A 7,804-nucleotide genomic window follows, 5' to 3' on the forward strand; every position below is an offset into this window, starting at 1 on the left:
GGTTTTAAAGAAAGGGGATGCGTAAGTAATTCAGAGTCTGCACTGAATAAAGACAGCTGAGACATCACGTTTCCTTGCACTACTTGAAAGCTGAAAACAGGCCAACAAGAGACGTGAACGGTCTTACAGAGCCCTTGGAAGACTTCACAAGGTGATACAAAGTGTAAAAAGTACTCAATGGTGATGAAGGCACGTGCAGGGTCTGTGCTCCTACGGTCAGACACTACGCTGAGGAGGCAAACGGCATGCAACCGAGCCGGAATCTCCAGGATTATGATGGGTCAGCAGTGTTGAGGGCATAAAAAGGCCCCAGGCTGCTTATGTCTGCAGTTTCATTAAGTGAAAGACGATGGTTTTCCACCTAATCCATGCGTTCCACTTGGCAGGTCTTTGGTGAGCTACCTACAGTCTCGCCTGCCACTGGCCCCCAAGCTAGCAAAGCAGGTTCTCCCCACGTGGCATAGGTCGGCTGGATTTTGGCCAGGAAGGTTCTAACGACATTCTTACAATTTAGCCATAAATCTCATAGGGATAGTCTTGCCGTAGATCTGCTCCGGGAAGTCTTAGCATCTCTGCGCCCTGGCTGTGGCTCTCCAGATGGCCTTCCTCGTAGGGTATGTAGGTGTTCAAGGCTGTCCGACTGCTAGCTGTGCGGGCGGAAAAGAGAGTGTGAGCCCTGAAGGCAGTTACACAATCACTCCGGAACAGCAGGAGAAACCACAGCAAGGCAGGACGCTGGCAGCCAGTGACAACTCCAGTACAGACTGGGAATAAAGAGGTCTGTGGGCCTCACCTCCGCCGTGTCTTTCCCTACGGCCAGGAGAGGAACCCGACACTTTAGAAATGAAGCAATTACATTTTCTAGACTCCATGTCCCATATCACACAATATTAAAGCCCAGGATAAAACATCGTAAACACGAGATCAGACTGCTTTTGCTCAGAACCTCACCCAGCTGTTTCCAAAGAGGGCTGTTAATCCTCCGGAAACTGCAGCCCGGGAGGAGAGCACCGCTAGGCTCCAGTGGCTGAGAATGGGGCTTGTGGGCTTTGACCAGTCCAGAAAGTTCCCGTCTCGCCTCAGCCTAGAGAGAACGCCACGCATTCTCGATCATAAGAAACTGTAGCTGTCCACCATAGCTGGGCATGATAATGGAGGGCTGTCCTTAAGAGAAAAAGCAGCTCTTTGAAAAAGCCTTAGAAGAAAAGGGATTTGGAGAGAAAATCTCGACTGTGCCCTTCCACCCTCACCACCCCCCCCCCCACCCCCCAATTCTAACTCATGTGCTTACTTGAGCTGAAAAGCGTGTGCATTGTTCGGCCTGGATGGTGAGTGAAACCCCAGACTGTCTTGAAGGCGCTGATAGGATTCATGTGAGATTTTCTCCTTCTGGGCTGGACAAGTCCGCACAGTTCTGTCGGTGGCTTTATGGATTGTGAGGTTGTGGGTTTAGTAGCATCTACCCATGATGGTTCTACCTTCCTGCTCCATTGTTCCTTTCATTAATTCGTTTAGCATTAGCATGGATGTTCCTTTCCTATGCTAATTTGTCTCGAGTTCTATTTTCTCGGAAGCTGTAGTTATCACCTCACTTTTCATCTGGTTGATATTCACCCGGCAAGTCTTTTGTCATCCTTTTTCTTTCAACATTTATGGGTCTTTTTAAGCATGCCTCTTAAAGTAAATCTATTTTTGGATCTTATATTTTATCTAATCTGAGAGTCTTTGCCTTTTAATTGGTACATTAATTGCAATTGTTCTTTTATTAGAAATGTATAAACTACACATATTTCTATCATTTTATTTCCTATGTTCATTTAATATGCTCTTTTTTGCTTCTTTTCTTTACCTTTTTTTCAGTTGTTTTTTGGACGGTTGAATTGATTTTTATTGATTTGAAAATCATCTGTTCTAATTTTGTTCTTATGGAGGTTGCTTTTACCTTAAGGCTCAGACTCATATTTATTTCCCTTCATTGATGTAAGTTGACCAATATCACATCTTTCCAGCTCACTCTCATGCTCTCTGCTATAGAGTTATATTAGCTCACTCAACTGACCTTGTTTAAAACGTTAGTTCTTGGTGGTCATGTATATATTTTTTCTTTCTTTCTTTGGTCTTAGAATTAAGACAACAATAAACATTATAAGGTATTCAATGTCTCTCAGTTCTCCTAGGTGTGTTTCACCTACAGCAGCCCTGTGCACCTCTGATTTTTAGTGGACTTGCACATTTACATTTTGGCTGGACATAAATTTCATGACCTAATTTCCTCCTTGCATGCAATGTGGTTATTGAGAAATCTACTTTCCGTCTCATTTGCAGGGGATTTGTTTTCTCTCTCTGGAAGCATTTGGAAATTTCTCTTTGTATTTGGTATCCCCACAAGTCATTATATGTGCCTGTGGGGCTTTTTCCTTATCAATTCTCAATCCTGTTTGTCACTCCATGAGCCCCTTTGAATTCAGATCTTTCATCTTTCTTTAAGTAATGTTTTCATTACTTCTTTAAACCTTTTCCTTCCTTCTCCTTCTTCTTCTGGGATACCTATTATCTGTGTCTTGGCACTTTACTTCCATCCTCCATATTCTTAGTATTTCTTTCCATATTTTCTCCTTCCATTCCTGCTACCTTCTGGGAAGGTTCTTCAGGCAGATATTGAGCTATATTTCATCCTGCCTTTTATTTCCTCTGGAGTATTCTTCATTTCTACGACCATATTTTTCAAATATAATATTCCACTTGGTTCCTTTTAATAACTTCTTACTACTGCTGAATATTACTAAAATTTTTCCTCCTCTTTCAGAGTATATTTATCATGCTTATTTTAAAATTTTGATCCACACGTTCCAACAATCTTACTTTAAATGATACATCGTGTTCAGCTTGTTATAGCTCCTTTCTGATAAACTCTGGGTATAGTTATTTCCACCTGTGAGCTCTTGCTCCCCAGGATTAGAATAGGCGTGGAGAAGAGCTAGAGGCCGGACCCTGCTTGGTGACTCTCCAGGAAATTTAGGGGGTGGAGGTGGGGAAGGATGAGTCCCAGGAGAGAAAATCACAACAGATAACCCCCAATTTGCTAATACTTGACAACTTTATTCCAAGTTCACTTGAAACTCTTAGAAGCTGCATTGGAATGAGCTGGTGGTCTTAGTTTTAAATCAACTTCTCCTCCTTATAAGTCAAGGGAGGGGAGTCCAGGGAGGAGTAAAATGCCCCAGGGCTGAGCAAGCTGCATGTTTTCATCAGCTCCTCACCAGCTTTGATCTGCCGTGATATTGCACCCCAAACACCAGCAGCCTAGGTCCATGATGCTGGGTCAAAGGGAAGGGGGAGAGCGAGGGCTGCCTCGAGGTAATAAATACATGTGAGAGGCAGGCGCAGAACTATCTTCACCTCTCCGTGCTGCCTGGGGGCCCCTGCCCCAGGCTCCAGGGCCGTCCCTGCTCCTCTCCACACGCCCTGCTTCTCCCAGCTGTGTATGGGAGACTCCTTATTTGCGGGGTTTCCTCTTGCTTCATATGGAGCATCCCTGCCAGGTCACACCACCCTGAAGATGACTTGGGGTTTTGTTCATTTATGCCCCCATACCCTATATCCGACCCCCACCCCATTCAACCATTCTGTAACCTCCAGCTACTAGGTTTCCCTGACTGTCCACCAGGTACAATACAAACCCAACAAATCCTGCTCATTCTTGTGCGGTTGCTGTGAGAAAGGCTAAATCGCAGGTCATTTCCTGCAGAGAGCTGACCCAGGTCTCAGGCCAGACTGAGGACTAGTCCTGTTACAATGGGCTTCCTTGCATGGAGTGAGGGAACGGATGAATTTTAGTTAGTATTTTAGTTGCCTGAAATATGACCTTATAAATTAAACTGAGAACACAGCTTTTCAGATGTTCTAGTTTGCTAGCTGCTGGAATGCAATATCCCAGAAACAATGGCTTTTAAAAAGGGGAAGTTATTAAGTTGCAAGTCCATAGTTCTAAAGCCATGAAAATGTCCCAAATTAAGGCAAGGCTACAGAAATATCCAATCTAAGGCATCCAGGGAAAGATATCTTGGTGCAAGAAGGCGGATGATGTTCAGGATTTCTCTCTCAACTGGAAAGGCACGTGGTGAGCACGGCAACATGAGCTAGCTTTCTCTCCAGGCTTCTTGTTTCATGAAGCTCCCCCAGGGGTGTTTACCTTCATCTCCGAAGGTCTCTGACTGGTGGATTCTCGGCCTTGTGGCCTTACCATATGGTTCTGCAGCTCTCTCCTCATCCTCTAGCCTTTTCCAAAATGTTTCCTCTTTTAAAAGATTCCAGTAAAATAATCAAGACCCACCTGGAATGGGTGGAGTCACATCTTCATCTATCCAAAAGGTTAATACCCACAAGTGGGTGAGTCACATCTCCGTGGAGATAATCTAATCAAGTTTCCAACCTACATTACTGAATAGGGATTAAAAGAAACTGTTGCTCCCACAATATTTGATTAGGATTAAAACATGGCTTTTCTTGGGTACATAAATCCTTTCAAACCAGCACATTGTATTTTTACAATTAAAAATATAACTTGATATAATTCTCTCTTTTTTTTTTTTACATGGGCAGGCGCCCGGAATCGAACCCAGGTCCTCTGGCATGGCAGGCAAGCATTCTTGCCTGATGAGCCACCGTGGCCCACCCTAATTCTCTTTTTGAAGGTAAACTCTCTGAGGATTCAGATTACAATCAGATTGTTTTGTGATCCTAAAAGAAAAGCCATGCCTTTTTCTTCCTCCTGCATCACCTATGCCACTCGACCCACTTGGGCCTCTTTCCATTTGCAATGGATACTATTGTCAAGGAAAGTGACTATTTTAAAGAATTTTGAATCAAATTCCAAAAGAAAGTAACATACATTGATTGGCATTCACAGGAGAGTTTGGGCAATATCAGCTTTATTTTCTATAAGCAGTAGAATAGTCTCTACCAGTTCACATACCATTTCGGGAGTTTATGACTTTTCTCCATGGCTCTTAGAATTCTTACGAAGCCCCCTGTTTGGGCTCAGATGAGCTTGTGCAGAGCATGGGAGGGTTTAGCTGCTAGACGGAGAAGCACACCAGGCACAGGAGCAGACATGGGTTTGTTGGGACTTATGAACACGAGTTCCCCAGTAGTGGACAACCAGACATTAGCGCTCCGTGAAAGGAACAGAAATGTACAAGGCAACATATGGCTTCATAGCAAAGACATGCCATATACTATGAAGACAGCAGGTCTCCAGCATAATCGCTGAAGGGACCTAAGACTGATGTTTTACTAAAGTTAGTGATTAAGACTAAGATGACAATCAATGCTGTTTTTAACATCTGTAGTGACTTTCCTCACCCTTGGGGGAGACTGTTGACTTTCTCAACCTCCGTCCTTGGCTAAAGCAGGTTTGTTATGAGCTTTTAGCAGGAGGCCCGGGCATCAGACCATCACACCGCCAAATATATAGACGTTCTTAGAAAAAAGATATGGTCCTGGGTGGGGTGCTGCCACCCTAATTAATCACAAGGAAACAATGATTTTCTATTTTATTTTCAAAGACTTATCTGTGATAAGTTAAAATGAATCATCCCTCAGACAAGTCACAACACATGAACACTCAAGCTCCAGTGGGAAGCAAATAAAAACTGTCAGCCCTACAAGGTTCTCACAGGTGATGTAGATGTGCAAAGCCTCTCCTGTCCCATTACTTCTGGTTTGTCGATTTGTGTTTCATTTAGTCAGTGTGTAGACAACAGGAAATCAACATTTGTTTTCACCCACTACTGTGCTGGGTATGTCTGCATATGGGATCAAATAAGGCTGGAAGAAACAGAATGAATGCACACCCCTAGACACACCGAGGCCCTGCTTATACAAGTAGAAGGAAGACCAACCTTTGCCCAGAATTCCCCTTCCCTAGTTTTTTTCCTCATCGTTCTCATTTCCTACCATCTGGAACCACTGAACCTTGATTTCTCCTTCCTCTTCTCTCTCCTCCCTCCCTCCCTTGCACCCACCTGAAGTTGAGGAGAGTAAGGGGGACTACTTACAAAGGTTGGGCAGGGTTAAGGCAAGCAACAAAGGATGGTGAACCCCAAGACCAGTGACAGCTATTCCTGCTCCAGGCCCGAAGGGGCCAGGGATGAGCTATTAAGGAACCAGAGAAAGGACGCACTAGCTGGTCTTGTTAATTAAACTGGAAATCACTGCCACTCTCCAGGCACTGTGACAGCTCAGCAGTCCCTTTTGAAGTTGTAGGAAAAAAGAAAATGTGTTTTAAGAGAACACTATGCATCGTCTAGTGGATACTCCTCCGGTCCTTTTGATTCTAGTTTTCCATCGTCTCTGAGCCACTTTGCAACCATGCATTTTCTCCAAATAGTACCCTCTGAGGTTGTATGATTCTAACCCTGTTTGTTGTCTTTGAGCTGTTTTACAACACTGTATAAATATGCCTGTTCTCTGAATTCTGTTTTGAAGTTACAGCATCTGCCTGGTTCCCTCATTGATTAATGAGTAAAATAGAATCTTTAACACATGTTCACTGTATTATCAGTATGATCTCAAAAATTTACCTTAATTTGGAAAATTATCCTTTAATAAAATAAATGTCCTCCTTCTCCACCCCACCCCCTATGTTGGGTCATCCCCTTCTAAGGGGTGTTGTACAGAAAAGTTGCCTGGGTCCCCAAGTATTACAGCTGTTTTACATCATACATAGTCATTTTACTGCCAGAACAGCTGGATCGTAACAAGCTCAGGTTCAGCTCCTGACGGTGTCTGGAATCAGCACCACTCACCGAATCCTGGCTTTGGAGTCAAGCTTGGGCTTTGGCCCAGCTTGCCTGTCCAGATTCGTTATTACTTCACAGGAAATTTCCTCCCAGAAGCCCCACTGTCTTTCTTGAAATCTGGTTCCAGTCTAGCAAACCATACTCTATCAGACTGATGGGGTTGATTGACTGATTTCCCTGGGGGGATTCCCAAAATTCTGTGCAAACTCATAGATGTGCCTCCAACTCCACTTGCCAGCATTCAGTCCTCAGTTTAATGTACTGGGGTCACGACGACCCCTATTTCTGCTCGCCAGCAATACATGAGCTCCTAGTCCCCACCCAGGCAAAACATTCCCATTATGCCCATTTTACAGATGAGGGAACTAAGGTTCAGTACTTTGCCCAAGATAACACAACCAGCACATGGCAGATAAAGATTCAAATCCAGAGGGGTCTAACCCAACCCAATACTCTTTCTACTCAAACGCCAATCATGAAGACCATTTCCACCAAGGTGCCCAGGATGTCAAGTGAGAGCCTCCTTAGGGAATCTGGGTGCAAAGTGAAGCAGCACCTTTTGTTTCTTTCTCTTCAGTATCACCTCTAAGAGAACTTGAGAAACCATGAGCTTTCTCATACAATTTTATACTGACATTTAAAATTTTCCATCATGCATTTAAATAGCTACAAAGGAGATCGTTTCTGGCATATTTTAAACATTAAATTTTTTTAGAAATGTTAAATCACTATTTTATCTAATGGATTCTAACTACCATTATGATTTGATATCTACCATCATCCATAAATACATGAAATTTTCCATCTCTCTTCTTAAATCCTTACTTCCACTTCACCTCTTCTACAGAATTGTATAATTTTATGTACGAAATTCCTTTAACACCCTATCATACGTCTCTCTCTAAAAAAAAAAGACCATAAATTGAAATTTCAGAATGTTTTATGTCCTAAAGTTCTGTTAAAAACATTTGTTCTAGATTGAGAAGTCATCACAATTTTCA

This window comes from Tamandua tetradactyla, chromosome 14 (assembly GCF_023851605.1).
Source record: "Tamandua tetradactyla isolate mTamTet1 chromosome 14, mTamTet1.pri, whole genome shotgun sequence".
Taxonomy (NCBI): Eukaryota; Metazoa; Chordata; class Mammalia; order Pilosa; family Myrmecophagidae; genus Tamandua; species Tamandua tetradactyla.